Below are 16,604 nucleotides of genomic sequence, written 5' to 3' on the forward strand. Positions count from 1 at the left end.
TTAAAAATCTCTTGCAATTTCTACTTTTTCCTAATAATGACTATTCAATGACTTTTATGCTTGTCAAAACATGTCCGTTTATTTAAAATCTAAATAGGGACCCCTGGGTGGCTCCCTCAGTTAAGTTCCTGCCTTCTGGTCAGGTTATGATCTCGGGGTCCTGGGATGGAGCCCCCCATCGAGCACCCCGCTCAGCGGGGAGTCTGCTTCTCTGTCTCCCTCTGCCCCCCACCCCAGCTCATGCTCTCATTCACATACACTCTCTCTCAAACAAATAAATAAAAAGTCTTTAAAATAAAATAAAATTCTGCAAGTAGTAAATCTTTGATTTGTGGAAAACCTTCTTGCAGGACTGGGATGAGCAGGGAAAGGTCCCAGGGGATGCGAATAAAACTAGGTTCTCACTCCAAAATTTACAACCACAGGACCATCCACTATCATTTTTGACGGCCTACTACATGCCGAAATTGTACCCTCTTTATCTCCTGGGCCTCATTCGAATTTCTCGGCCATCCTGCCATTACCTTCCCCCACTCACCCCTTTCTAAACCAGGTCCTGGAGACACAAAGCTGCCTGCTCGAGAACGCACGATGAAGGAGCTGGAAACCTAGGATCTTTCTGACCCGACAGCCTGATCTGTAGCCAGGAAACCCTGCCTCCCCATGGAGGCAGAACATGGAGGTTGCAAGTCCGACTCCGACCCTTCTTCCTCCAGCCAGCAGGACAAGCAGAACTCTGCAGAAGGTGACGACAAGTTCAATATCCCCTCTCTGCGTGCAGGGTGTCCAAGAAAGGTCGTGCCTCCGTTTGTCACAGTTGTGTGTGCTATTCTATCATTTGTCCTGTAAGGCTCTATTCAGCGATCATATTGCTTTTCCGTGCAAGGGGAGAAAAAAATCCCAGCCACAAATTGCAAGCAACGAGCTGAGCTGCTGACCAGATGTGCCAGTCTTGGGGCACTTGACCTGCCGGCTCATAATAGTTAACACGGGCTCCCCTAGAAAAGCCTGTAGTTAATAACATCCCCTTCTCTGCTCCCCAGGGACCCCCTGCTTCCTCCACTCTTCTTTCTAACACCCCCCCCTCCAAAGGCATGTGGAGCACAGAATACTCCAAAAACAGAACAGGCAAATGCCCACAGAGACACATGCCCATTTGGCATCTATGCCAAGGGCAAAGAACATGGACATGGTCATGAGCAGTAGGAGAAGGGATTTGGAGTGGAGGAAATAACGGATTGCCATAAGGTGGCTCAACATTCTAACGAGAGAGGGGAACAAAGAAGAGGCATTCTGGAGAAAGGCAGTATCCAGTGTGGTTGGCATGCTCTGGCTCCAGCATCAAACACACCTGGGGTCAGTCCCAGGTCTGCCATCTGCAAGTCCTGAGACCCTGGGTTGGCCCCCTAACTTCTTAAAACCTCTGTTTCCTCATGTAAAATAATATGGATGGCCACTTCCTTGGGATGGCATGAGAATGAAATGAGAAATGCAGGGAGGGAGCTCAGCACAGAAATTGGTGCATGCTAAGACCTCAAACAGTAGGCTAGCTATTATTGTCATTCTTTTTTTTTTTTTTTTTTTTTTTTGGTCACTATTATTATTATTGTGGCATTCGGCTCTTTGGTTTGGAGATTATTTCAGCATTCATGGTTCCTCGTGACTCAAGCAAGAAGGTGAAAGAGAGAAACTCTGGAACCTTGCAATCATCTGAGGAGGCACACAGTGGTGGGTAAAATGGGCTTCTATCCCATAACCCGTGGCAGCTCTCCACCAAGCTGCTGAGGGCTCACACCTCTGAATCTCCATCTTCTCCTCTGCAAAATGGTGATCATCACATCTCCCTTGCTACATGGTTATAGAAATTGCAAAGTAAAGAGTAAAACGAAAACATCTTCCCACATGTGTCACTGCCTGGTGCCTTGGCACAATGTGATTTGCTCAAAGGTTGAATGTGTCATCAGTATGGCCAGTGGCCCTGCCAGCCCCCAGAACCCATCATCCCTCTCATCCAACCCCCACCCTCACCAGTGCTCCACACCCACCACGGCCAATGTCTCAGGGGTCCAAGAGCATCATCTCCAATGGAGAGCAAGATCTCCACTGGCTGAAGCAACTTAGTCTGAGTAGGTCTCTTGCAAGAGTGGCCTGGCCCCATGAGCTGCCTGCAGCCTGCAAGCGGAGGTGCTGAGGTGCTAATGAGAACCAGATTTCTCTCCTTCTGAAGCTCCTCAAGGTTGCAGACGCCTGGGTTGGCCAGCCTCTTATATTCCGAATTATTGGGCCAAGCTTGGGCCAACAAAACAAACCCATTCAAGATTAGAATGAGTGCCTGGAGAGCGTGGAGGTAGAGGATTGTACAGCTCATGGAGATTGTTTTTCAGGGCTGGAGAGGTTAGGGGAGATTTGGCTGGTTACCAGGATCAGGTTAGATTTGAACCAATGAATCCATCTGTTCTGGTGCCTTGAATATCACTGAGGCACTCAATAATAATTTGTCTACTGAATTATCAGCCCAATTCTCAGATCCCTTGTTTCTTCAAGGGATTGACAGACACCAAGAACAGGTGACACGCTGTTCATTGAAATACCATCCAATGTTTATGCTAGACCACATAATGGCAAACATTTTAAATAAAAGGCCAGACAGTAGGTATTTTAGGCTTTCGGGCCACACGGTCTCTGTTCAGACTCTTCGCTTCTTCCATTGCAGCATGGGAGCAGCCATAGACAACACGTACGAGGAAGGGGCTGGCTGTGTGCCAATAAAATTTTATTTGCAAAGTGAGGCAGCAGGCCGGATTTGGCCCAAGGACTAGAGTTGGCCAGCTCCTGCTCTAGACCATAGAAGCAGGATCTCAACCTGGAGCATGGCCATCAGGCTCTGACATGGCAGCAGAAGCCAAGGATATTTTGGCTTCTGTGTTAGGCTCCTCTGGAAAGTAGACCCAAAGATGGGGCTCGATCGTGCAAGTAATTTATTGAGGGAAATGTCCATGAAGGATAAAGGGGAAGGAGCAGGAGCAGGCAGGAGGACTTTCATACCTAGATACAGGTCAGAGTTCTCTGGAGGGAGAGGGGGAAGGAACGGGTCCTGGCAGGAAGAGCCTTGATCACAGCACCATTGTGAGAACATCCCAACCAGGCTTAAGGGGGGGGGGGGGGGGCTGCTTTTACTATTACTGTTCTTTGAATCAACCTTAGCTTCAGGGTTGATGAAATCCATCATCATTCTGAAAGATCCTGTAAGGGTGAGAATCTAATGCCTGCCCCGAAGAGGCATGATTCCCTTCACATACAGACACAGCCATGTTTCCCAGAACATGTTCTGAGGAGCCCTGATCTTCTGGCCACAGAAGACCAAGGCAACAGGTAGGCTGCTAAGCCAAAGGATTCCACGCTCAACCAAGTTTGAGAAACATTTCTCTAAATAAGATTAAACAAATTCCCTTCCTGAAAACTTTCTCAGAGCCCTTGGTCCAAGATTCTGAGACTCTCCCAAACTTAACTTAGTATGGAGCTCTTTTTTTTCCCACTCAGTGCATCAAACTCAGTAGAAAATCATCAGGCAGCCCAGGTGGTTCAGCGGTTTAGCGCTGCCTTCGGCCTAGGGCGTGATCCTGGAGGCCCGGGATTGAGTCCCACGTCGGGCTCCCTGCATGGAGCCTGCTTCTCCCTCTGTCTGTATCTCTGCATCCCTCTCTCTCTCTCTCTCTCTTTCTCTCTCTCTCTCTCTCTGTGTCTCTCGTGAATAAGTAAATAAAATCTTAGAAAAAAATCATCTGTCAAATACAGTGGAAAACCCAGGGTAAAGATTACAGATCCACGGTGAGTCTGCAGAAATTATCTCACTTGATTGTCTCTCATCTGGATGTGAATTTGCCACATTCTTAAAAAAAATGTCCATGTGACAAGAATGAATGACAAGTGTTTGAGAGTTTTCTAGAGAAGCAGTACTGCATCAAGGTTTAGAGCATGGACTGGGACCCAAGCTTCAATTTCACCATCTACAAAATAGGATTAACAATGTTTCCTACATCACTGGGCTGTCATAAGAATTCAAAGAGCCATTAGGTATAAAAGCAGCTGAAACAGGCATTTACAACGTATTCCTTAAATGTTACCTACTGCTGCTGCCTACTAGACGTCCCTGTTACTCCCCTACGAGCTCCTAGAAATTGGCTCAACATGCTCACCAAAACCAAATTTCTTGTTTGGGACTCTGAGAGGGGATTCACCGAAGCTTGGTACCTGAGCTGAGATGAGATGATTTCCTGGAGGAGCAATTATAGGTCACAAAACCACGAGAGTATGTGTTTGCGGCCTGACTCCAGGTGGTAGCGTGACAATTCCCTCCTGGGCCCAGATGCGTTGGAAACTCTGTAGGGAAACTCGGAGAGAGGCCAGAGTCCGGGCCAGACTCGGTGACATTCCCCAGAATCTTTCCAAAGTGTCAAAGGATATTGGAACCCTTATAGAGAAAGTGGTGTAGTTTTAAACATTGTGAAAATTGGCCACTTTGGTAACAATTTAGTTCTATTCTGCGTATTAAATCCTTTCCCCATTTTATGAGCTATGAAACAAAATAATAATAAATTATTTCCCCCTCGAGGTACTAGGAGAAATTGTGCTGCAGCATTAGGTTATGATCTTTTGTACTTATTTTATAGATATCCAAGGCTGTTTTATTCTAATACACAAATAGAGAGATTTAATGAAAGGTGTAATGGAAAATATGTGCTCCTAGATTATTGGGGTTTTAGGACTGGGGTCCCCTCCCACTAACTCCATATGCAAAATTATACTTCAACAAGAGGAGTCTTTTGGGTACTACTGTGCCCACTGCTCAGTAGGCAAGAGCTAGATCTTTAGGGAAGTTCATCAACTGCATTAGGGGGTAATTTAGTAACTTATAGTCCAAGGAACCGGATGGCGGGGTGGGGAGATGTTTTCCATACTCATCTCTTGCTTAATGGAAGGAGCAGCAGTAACAAGGATCCCACAGAACCCACACAATGACTCCAAAGCTGATTCTGATTGAATCAGGAAAGTATCTCATAAAAAGATCTTCTCTCCCTTCCTACCCTGAATGTTGCCATGTAAAGTGTAAGGGGAGGGGAGATGAAAAGGAGCAGTGAAAGGAACAGCACAGAGGCCATGTTGAGAGCACCCTCTCCACACCAGGTGCCATGAATGAAAAGCCTAGTATCTGCCTAGTAAATAAAACCTAGTATCTGCCCTAATGAAGGCTGGCAGGCGACACATGAGATGGTGCTCAAGACACCTGCCAGTTGTGGTTGATAGACTTTGATGATGGCCCCCATGTATCCCCACCTCCTGGCGTTAACCACCTTGTGTGTTCCCCTTTGAGTAAAACGCTTCTAACTGATAGCAAATGGCATGACTGGGGACTAAAGGGAGTGTGAACGCTTGAGTATGTATGAACATTTGGGATGTGGAGAGAAAGACAGAGATACGAGCTAAACCACCTTGTAGGTAAATAGTCATGGACGACACCACTCTCATGAGAAATCCATTTCTCCCAGGAATTGCTGCTTCTTCACCTCACCTCCTGCACTCACATACACACAGGATCTTGGCTCCTAGGGCCCCTCGAGAGAAGGAGGTTCCTACTGCTTATCTCAAGCCCCTTCTTTGCAGCCTGATCAAAAAGCCTTACCTGACCATGGTGTACCATGCTATAGGGATCCAAACTCAGCTAGGCTTTGGCCATTTAGAGACTTTTTCTTCTTCTCAAAACCTGCATCTCCTCTGGCAGAAGGCAGAGAAGCTGATCTGGCCACTGGCTGCCTCCAACGGCCCAGCAACACACAAGCTACTGCCGCCACCAACACCAACAGCCCTGGCACCCGGGAAGTTCCAAGCACAATGTCTTCCAGAACTGTCATTTGGTGAGAAATGAAGGGAAAATTTAGGAGAGAGATGCAGGAGTTGAAGTAGCAGAACCACAATTTGGGTAAAGCTGAGCTAGATAGAAAGTAGCTTTCCTCTTTGGCCTCAAAATATTATTACTGGTTTAACTTTTGGGGGGATGGTAACTAGAACAATATTTAACACACTATTCTGGAACCTTCCAAGGAACAAGGGAGGCTTTGAGATGGCATACTACAGTGGTTTTCAGCATGAGTGCTGAGCCAGACTGATGGGAAAACTGTACCTGCCACCTTCTTACCCATGGAACCTTGGACATTTTCTCTGAGCTTTTGAAATCTCGTTTCCTCTACTTGAAAATGAGGATCTTGAGAACACTCACCCTAGTGAGGCTGTGTGGTTTAAAGGAGATGATGTGTTTAAAGATATTATTATTTTTTTTTTTAATATTTTATTTATTATTTATTTATTTAAGTCACAGACAGAGAGAGAGAGAGGCAGAGACACAGGCAGAGGGAGAAGCAGGCTCCATGCACCAGGAACCCGATGTGGGACTCGATCCCGGGTCTCCAGGATCGCGCCCTGGGCCAAAGGCAGGCGCCAAACCGCTGCGCCACCCAGGGATCCCTAAAGATATTATTTTTAATCAGCATGTAGTAGGTGCTGAGCTAGTGCTAGTGACTGTCCTCGGGGGTGGGAGCAAAATGAAAGAGAAAAGGATCAAACACACCCATTAGTTTCTCCCTTCCAGTTCTGGGCTTGCTTTGGAAAGTCTGGTATCCATTGCTAAGGCCTCCCTCCTGAGACGCTCGGTGCTGGACCAAAGGTGGTAAGCCACCTTCTACCATACCTGGAAAGGGAGCGTATGTGGAGGTAGCTGTGGAGTAGCAGAGTTTTGCTCCTTAGGGCTTCTCTTGGGCTGGAGTTCAGAGAGATGTAGTTGGCCTCCTTGCCCAAGACTCGGGGAATCAGAAGGCCATGGGATGACCCAAAGACAAAAATTGTGCAAAACAATCTAGGTCACAATTGGAAAAATCCAATCAGTATTGGAACTCTGGCTCAAAGTCAGGGATTGAAACCAAGAGTTGGCATAGGTAAGAGGATATTGAGGAAGAATAGGAGTGGGAAGAAGTCCAATCACATCATCAGGAACTCAGATTCCTTCTCTCTGTGTTCCATCATTCTCTGAGGGTTGGCTTGTCCTCTTAGGCTGCTGAACATGGCCCTGAAAGATTGCTCAAGTCCAAGCATTATGGAAAACAGTTTCTGGATATGGAAAAAGGAACATCCGTTCCTTGTATCTATTTTCAAGAGTCAGATAAAAACATCTCAGGAGCGGTGCCTGGGTGGGTCAGTCTGTTACAGATCTGCCTTCAGCTCAGCTCATGATCCTGGGATCCTGGGAGCGAGCCCCACATCAGGCCCTTTGCTCAGTGGGGGGTTTGCTTCTCTCTCTCTCTCTCTCTCTCTCTCTCTATCTCTCTACTTGTGCTCATGCTCTCACTTGCTCTCTGTCTCTTAAATAATAATAATAAAAAAAATCTCAGCAACTGCTCATCAGATTTCCCTTGGTTTCTTATTGGTCACAGGCACATCATATGACACCACCTAAAACAATCACTAGAAATCAGGGAGCAGCCAATATGATTGGCATAGAACAGACATGATTCAGGGACCCACCTTCTTGAAGAACTGGAGCTGGGGAGGGACCCATGTCCTTGTGAAGCACATGACTGACCAAGTGATTCACGGAAAACAGTAGAGCTCTATTTCCAAGGTAGAATGGGCACAGTGGCTGTTGAAGAGACAACAAAGAGCATCTTATACCTTCACCAACATGGTCCCTGGCTCAGATTTTGGTCTCTTAACATGTATTGCAACCTTAGGTAGCAGGCACCATGGTAAGTATCCCAAGACATTACCTTGCTTCACATCAACAATTATGAGATAGGTACCATTTTTATCCTCATTTACTGATGGAAAACAGTGACTCAGAATGGTGAAGCAGATTTCCTAGGGTCACACAGTTATGAAGTGGTAGACTCAGGACTCTTGAAATTGACCGACTATTGGGCTGTTCTGCCCCACTGAGCAGCCACTAGCCACAAAGGACTCTTTAAATTTAAAGCACTTAAGATCAAAAATCCAGTTCCCCAGTTACAATAGCCACATTTTGAGTGCTCAGTAGTGACATTTGGACCAGTGGCTACAATATTGGATACTGCAGATAACAGAACCTTTCCATCACCACAGAAAGTTCTGTTGGACAGCATTCCAGAAACCAAGATCCACTCCACCAAAATGGTTCCATGTGACTCACACCATGGACTGCTGGTCTTTGTGGAAGTGGTCAAAGTCAAAACAACACTACCAAAGGCAGGAAGATTCCCACCTCCTTCCTCCCCACTTCCAAGAAAAAGCCCTATTACTACGTGAGAAATTCCTAAACAACCAACCTAACAGGGAAACAGAGATAACTGAAAGGCATTTCTCATATCCTGGGAGCAACCTGGAGGAGGAAGAACTAGAAAGGCAATAATACCGTAGTTCCTTTTGAACTTGGACACACTCAAAATTGCACTGTGGTTACTCTGTTTGCCCACACCCATACCCAGCAAAACCCCTGCTACATCCACATCCTCAAGCGCCACCCAGTTCTCACCCGAAATGCCAGTCCATGGCAAACGTGTTTCCCAATGGATGACAAGAAAACATTGTGTCAATACCAGGTGACACTGTGGTGTAAGGTACAACACCCAATGAAAACCCAAAATACTCTCATTGTTCCACCCTCACAAAAATTCCTCAAGGGCCAGAGTTCATGAGTCAGTTTGTGGTTTGGTTAATCCAACTTTCAGACACTGGTGAGTTAGGGATGGGGCACGGTCCCTTACCAAAGGTGCTGTAAGAGCCGTGGAAATATTTCAGAGGGCTCACAAGTGTGTCCCTTTTTTCATCTCCCTTTACACTTTGCAGGGTGCCAACATGAGGATGCCAGGACTGAAGTGCCCTCAAGAAAATGGGTGGTGTCTAAGAAGGAATATGTATGTAGGATGCCCAGATCTGGGCTTGATCCCTCCTCAGCCATTTACTTACCTTCCAAGAAAGGAAAGTCACTAATCTTTCAGATCCCCTCTCTATAAAAGGGGTCAAAACGCCAATCCTTTAGGATGGTTATGGGAATCAGGAGAGGTGATTGTTACTAAGTGTCTGACACATAAAAAGTCTTCCAATAAATAAATGTTGCTTCCCTCTTTCCTCCAATTAATGGATACTTGCTTTAAAAATCTGGGTATTTGGGCAGCATCTGACTTCAACTCAGGTCATGATCTCAGAGTCCTGGGATCAAGCCTCAAGTCAGGCTCCATGCTCAGTGGGGAGTCTGCTTGTCCCTCTGCTCCTCCCCTTGCTTGTACACACACACAGCACACACCGTCTCTCTCTCTCTCTCTCCCTCAAATAAATAAATAAATAAATAGATAGATAGATAACTAAATAAAATTTAAGTCTTGGTAAACCGGGGTAAATTTAGAAAGCATTCTGGACAGGGAACTAGAAATACCAAAATCCTCACAGTTACCTCTTTCGAAAGGGGGGTGTCATCAAATGACAATGCCAGACAAATGGAAAGCAAAACAGCATTATGTTATTAATTAAGGCTTTGTTGCCAAATCCCAAGGCAGAGCATGAGAGTCCCCTGGGCTGGGTGACACCACGTGGAAAGCTTCTCTTCTAAGCTTGGTGCAGTCTAAATAGCCTCTGGCCAAAGTCAATGTTGAAGCCAGCTGTCCTTCATGCCATATTGTCTCACCTACAACCAAACACTTAGGGGCAGGGAGCAGTTTCTAAGACAAGAAGCAGCAGTTCTGTGTTACCTAGAGCAAAAGGCCTAAGAGATAGGAGAGAAGAAGACAGACGCAGGGCCAGGATCCTCTGCCCTGAAGATCCAACCCCAGAAAATGAAACCTAATCATAATGTCCTGAATATCACAGACCACATCCAAATTCCTCCCAGGGATGGAATAGCATTTCTTGCCACGGATTTTGATTAAGAGACAGGAGGCGGGGAGAAGCCTTGAATTCTACTCAGAAGACTCTAACTGGATTGTCCTCCCAGCACAGTGATACCTTAGACTCATCCTATTATGATTTCAGGCTGACTTTCCAAAGTCAAGGGGAAGGAAGGTAATAAAAGTACAGATTCCTGGGTCCAGCCCTGAACACCAGCCAGCAAGTCCTGAGTGGACCTTGTGAATCTACATTTTGCCAGTTGATGTCTAACCAAGGTGGGGAAGGCTATTGACTTTTTCATCCAGTTGTTTGAGTCGATCTCTTGATGACTGGTCTATTTCTCAGGCTGTTTCCAGTCACCCTCCATCCCAAGTCTTGCCATCGACACTTACCTTAGTGAATTCTGCTCCTTCGCTGGCCCCCACCTCCTTTTAAGAAATCTTTCTCTTCCAATCCACTTGACTTTCAAAGCCACCCTCATGGTAAAAGTGGGTCTTTTGCCAGGGAATTTTATTTCTACGCTGGCTTTTGTTTCTGGCTGTGTATCTTCAAGGAGATCTTGTGACTTAGCCAACTTGTGTCCATGTGATGATGGGCATGTTGGAAAAATCTGGTAAGAATTTATCATGGAAAAAAATCTGCATCTTCAGAGCTCAAAAGTAAGTTAAAGGATCAAAGAATCGCAGGCCGACGTGTGGATTCACACATGCACACACAGAAAATACAACCAAAATGTGGAACATTCTATGCACACACACGAGACCCATATGGACCCGTTGGAAAAGTTAATATGTACGTTGACCCACATTTCTCCGGGCAGGCTGTGCTCCCACAAATGCATCTAGTTGCCTTCCTTGGAGACAGGATAAAACAATGCACTATCAACCAGCAATCTTGGTCCATCAGCCTATCCTGGAGAACATCAAAAGAGTAAAACACCTTAGACTTCTCTTCAATGGTCTACCCCCAGATATTCAACTGCATCCGAGGTAGTGGCGGATGTCATCTGCAGTCCATGATGCAAGCATGGAGGTGCACAAGTACATGTTTTAAATTGGAAAGTAATGTCTGAGATGGGAAGGGGAAGTGCAGGGCGTTGTGCATATGTGTGATGTGTGTGCCAGGCCCCTGTGCTGTCAGCAGAGCTCCAGGGAAGGGCTGGCTGTTGTGTGTGCATCTGCAACATACCCTCATTCTCTGGGGTGTAAGGAAGATGTTTCTCTGGTCAACCTACACTGAGACATGTTTCTGCCCACAGGTCAGCCTAAGACATGGTACCTCCACCGATTTCCAGAATCATAAAATGCTGAAACTGAAAAGCATTAGCATGCTCAAAAATGTGTTCTGGGAAACAACCACTGCATTGGATTAAAATGGGGTAAAGTTAGGGAGCAAAGGGATGAGAAATTCTATCATGAATAAAATGAATCATGTTTTCAGCTTTTTTTTTTAAATTACAGGACTTCTCAGAGCCTTTAGTGTCCATGTTCTCTAAGCAAGTCTGGGCACAGAATCTTTTTCTGAAAAGCATCTTTCAAGACAACTCTTCTGAGAAACCTTTTGGGAGGAAGCACAAACCAACCTGACTCTTTCCATCCACTTAACAGATGGAAAAACTAAGGCCCCAGAGCAAAAGGATTAGCAAAAAATCCTAGCTAAAGGATTAGCCCTAAATAGTATAATGGTTAGTAGAAGCCCAGGTATCCTGATTTCTGGTCTTGGGTCTTACCTCCATACATGTGTCACAACATTTCAGATTCTGAGCGAGGAATTTAACTTGCTTATTCATTCATTGAATATTTCTTAGACACCAATTCCATGCCACCTTCTGGGCTGGCCGTTGATGACATAGAACCAAAAAAGGCATGGTCCTTGCCTTCAAGGAGATTGTAATTTACTGGAACCATGTAAGTAAGCAGTCGGTGACAGTTCAGAAAGTCTCTGCTTTGCATGGTTCCAACGTGGCCATGACTGCACTTGGTCTATTTTTACTTAGAAAACTCTTATATGGCAATTTGCATGTGCCAGCCACTTCTAAGCATTTCCTTCACTTATAATGATGCTTTGAAACAAACTCTATCAGCCATTTTACAGTTGAAGAGACTATCACACAAAGATACTAGGCAATTTTTCCAAGGTCACAGAGCTGGTAAATGGTTATATTGGTATCTTAATCCACTTGGTGTGGCTCTAGGATTCATGCTTTTAATCACTATGTTCTACTACTTCTCAAGTTCAGGTAGAAGGAAACAGTGGTCTTCATCCTCCAGCTCCTTATACCCTTCAGAGATCAAAGTGAAGGAGTGTTCAATAACCTGAAAAAGTTGTATGTTAGGTCCAGAGTAAACTACAAGCTTCAAATAGCAAATGAACCAGCCCCGTCCCCCGCAACCCACCCATGTCCTCCCATTCCCCTGATTTCTAGCCACAGGTTCAGAGAACAGAAAGGAAAATGGGACCAAGAAAAACAGAATTCTCAGGCTGCTCACCATCTGTAAATCATCAGTAATGGGATAAATCAGAAAACAAAGCACCCCAGTAAGCCACAAAGGCTCATAACAAAGAAAATGCCTGAGAGCCATGGAGTTTAATGCCCGTCTTCCAACAAGTGATATGGTGGCTGATCCACACAGCATCTTGGCATCATGTCTCATGTGTTCCTATTTCAGGGCCCTGTGCCTATGCAGGGCATCTCGACCTGTCTTCTTTGAGGCAAGCCAGCCTCCTCCTTGGGAGACCTCATCCAGTCCCTTGGGTTCAATTAATTGCCAGATGTTGGTGACTCTCCAATCTTTACCCAACCCAGATCACCCTCCTACCCTGAAGACCAATGAGCAACTACCCCCTGGACATCTCTACTGGATATGACACAGGCCCTTCAAATTTAGCATGCCCCAAATCAGCCCATCATCATCTCCTTGCCTAGATTTCCCCCCTGCTCAGTTGGTCTCCAGGGAAATGGTACCACCTTATATGCAACCATCCAACTCAGAATCCTTGACTCCTTCTTCTCCCTCATTTACTCTTCTTACTTTCATTCAACAAGTTTATTCAATTTTCTAAATATCCCTGGAATTCCTCCACTTCTCTCCATCCTTTCCACACTGTCCCCATTTGAGGCTGCCATCTTGCTTGCTTGGACAACTACAGAGATGTTCCAGCAACAAGAATTACCTCTCTCTAATCTATTTCTCAAGATGCATCTTTCCAAAATGCAAATCTGATTACTGATCCAAAGATACCGACAAAATAAATGCATGTTGTTTTAAGCTGTTATATTTTGGGGTATTTTGTCCATGCTGCAGGAGATGGCCGAGAAAACTCATAGACTTTTTTATTTCTGTGCAACTGTTCAAGGTATTATAACCAACTCCTGATTGCTTTTCCCAGTCCTGCCGATGTCAATCCATTACACCAAACGCCAATTCATTCTCAGGTCTTACATGAGATGATACCATCTCCAGGAAGCCCTCCCTAACTTCCTTCATTATAGCACCAATCATAACAGACAATAAGCTCCCTGAGGGTAGGTACCGTGGTTGCCATAACTCACTCTGGATCCCCTGCATCCACAAAAAGACTGGCCTATAGAAGATGGGATGTAAATATTTCCTGAATGAATGAAAGCCACAGAAAGGCTTCCTCTCTCCATGTTGAGCTGAATTTTTTCCTCATGCCTAATACATAACTCTGTATCATGCAGATATGGCATCCTAAGTGTTCAGAAGCCATGCTTTTAATTTGCAGGGTTATAATATTGGCTCAGATCTGCTATTTCCACTGAGCTTAAATACCTCTTCTCCTTCCTTCTCCTTTTTCATTTTCATGAGAACCACGATGGGCATCATTACTCTCATTTTACAAATAAGAAGAATAAGACAGATGGAGTTGAACAAGTTTCATTGACAACCAATGCAAAAACCCAACTCTCAGAACTGGTTCCCAAACTCTCAGCCTAGAACTGCCCTCAGAAGGAAGATATCTGATAAACATATATCTTAATTACTAAATAATTTTGCTTCAAAAAAGCAGATTGCCTCTACACACGAGACGGTCCATTTCACTTCATCACCCTGGCATCTCAGTAAGCAAATAAACTACAATATGAAATTTTTGGTCTCTGAGGGGGGAAAAAATAGCAGAATCAAGGAAATAAAGCAAAATCTAATTAAATTAGATCCGGAAAAAGGGAAGTTATGAAAAAGAAATCTGTAAAAAGGAAAGCATTCAGAAGGAAATTAGTTTTGATGCTTTCAGATTCAGATTAGTAAGGTTATAAATTACTAGAGAAAAAAAATCAAGTAGTAATAAGCAAAATAAGTTTAACGGTGGTGGGGAGGGGGCAGCGTTCACAACACTCTACTTTACAGACCAGTACATCTAATATGAGATTCCAGACTGCGCTCCTGTGAGTCGTTCTAAGATGCTTGGTTTGATTTTTATTTCAACTCCATAAGGATCCTATTCACCATGTGTGAGCGACATTTCTAAAACCACAGAGTTCTGAATTAAAAACAATTCAGTGGGAGGAGAAATCACCATAATACCAGTTTCAGGGCAAAACACTTTATAACCAGTGGCTTTTGCTTCTTCAGTAACTGAACGCCTGTGGGTAGCTCACAGATCTATCCACTTCATGCTGAATACCACTCAACTCTAAAGAAGATTCTAGAATATATAGCAAAGATAGCAAAGACTGAGTCACAGGGTGAGGTAAACCTGCATGTGTGCTTGTTTGGCCTTCTCCACATTTCTTAGTTATCAATATTGAAATATTAGAGAGTTGACATAAAATCCAAATTTCCAGCTTTGTGGTTGGGGGGAGGGTAGTGGTGATGGGGCACGTCCTCCTGTGGCAAATATTGCCCTGAATTCAGTAAGGGTTTCTCCTTACCCAGGACATATTGTCTCTGTTTCTTCTATGCCCCATCTGCCTCTAGCATTTACAATATTTTCCTGGCCCCTATGGGCAAAGGGCTGAGATCCTTATGCTAAAAAATGATGGCCGCCATTTTCTTAAAATTCCATTGGTTGACACAGAGATTCACTCAAGTGATTTTGAAGAAAAGGAAATTCTTTGAAAGAAAGTAGTACCAGGAACCCATTGAGTACCTTTTTTTGCACTCTCTCCCTTACATCTGGATCATGGCATCTCAGCTTCTCTCTGTGTCTCTGCCATTTTTTTTCTCCTACACTGATGTCAACTTCTTCATAACATCGGTTGTGAGTGACCTAAAATAGCCAGCCTGTTCTAGCATCTACTTCCTGGTCTTCCAACACATCACTCAAAGCTCCTCTGGCCCAGTGTCTCACTTTCCCAAATCCAATTTGCCCAAATGGGAATCAGATTGATGTACTCACCCATTCAAGTCAGATCAACCAATCACTGGCCACAGTTGCCGGCCACTGGAGGAATCAGGGTGCCTGGGGCCCTGTCCTAACAACAAGAAGGGGATGATGTGGCACAAAACAGAGCTTCCCGGGGCATCAGGGATTCCAGGTAAGACATGCTTGCTTCAAAGACAGGGAGGCCACGACTCCCAGCACTGCTGTAACCACCGCCATCCCCATCAAGACCCTTAGACTGAAGCAATTTGCCTCTCTGGTCCCACAAGGTGTGGCCTGGCCAGGGCCTGGCTTCCAGAGGGCAGAGTTATGCACCAAGGAATTATGCACTTCACTTGACGACTGAGCCCTCAGCCACACGCACAAATGGAAGCAGTTAGTTTCTGTAATGAATTTGTAATGCTCCTTCGCTTGTTTCCTCTCAGTGCCTGCCGGCCTTCCAAAATAGTGTGACTCCACCATAGAGCAGTAATTGGGCTCCTTCTTAGCCATTCCAGGGGCTCACACCCGCTGCCTCCCTGACCCAGACAAGCCACCGCACCTCCTCTAAAGTGGCCATAGCAAATTTGTCTTTATTGGCCCAAATTTGGGAACTCCATGTTATTTGCCTCTGAGATAGAACAAAGAGACTCTCTGTTTTCTCTGCTTCTCCCAGCTTTGAGATAGCCAAGAACGGAGTAGATTCTCAGGCTTCAGTTCATCCTGCAGAAACCAGGAAATTCTAGCAGCATACAGGCAGAAGGGCCTGGCGGTTCTTATCCCAGCTCTGCCGTGGAAGAGCTGTGTGGTCTTGGACAGGTAGCTTCACCTCTCTGACCCATATTCTCTCCATTAAGTTCAGACGGTAACACCTCCTATGTTTGCTTAGAGGATGAAGCCAGAAATGTAAGCCACCCACACAGCTTCGGTCATTATGCAATAAACAAAGATTATTCCCATCTGTCTTCTCCCAAATGCCCTCTTTTAAACAGGTAATATTAGACACTCCACATATATTTACGGAGTAACTAGAATGTTCATAATGTTCAACTGGGTGCAGTAAGGAAAAAAAGTCGAAGCAGCTCAGCATTCATGTTGGGCCCAAACTTAGCTCTGGCACTTTCTGGCTATGTGTTCAAGCCAAGTGACTTAACCTCTCTGAAGCTCATGTCTGAAATGGCCGATGGCAATTAAACTTGCTTGATCAAATGGTTGTGACTCGTGTCTGTTATCTGTACCATTATATTCCCCGTCCCTGGCCAGAGCTTGGAATGCAGTGTTTGACCCAAACTGAGTGAAGGCCTCAAAGAGGAAGTGGAGATTTCCTAGGACAGGGAAGATGGGACTAGGTTCCTCCTGGAGGAAACTGAAGGAGA

The sequence above is a fragment of the Canis aureus genome, chromosome 27, assembly GCF_053574225.1.
Source record: "Canis aureus isolate CA01 chromosome 27, VMU_Caureus_v.1.0, whole genome shotgun sequence".
Classification (NCBI taxonomy): domain Eukaryota; kingdom Metazoa; phylum Chordata; class Mammalia; order Carnivora; family Canidae; genus Canis; species Canis aureus.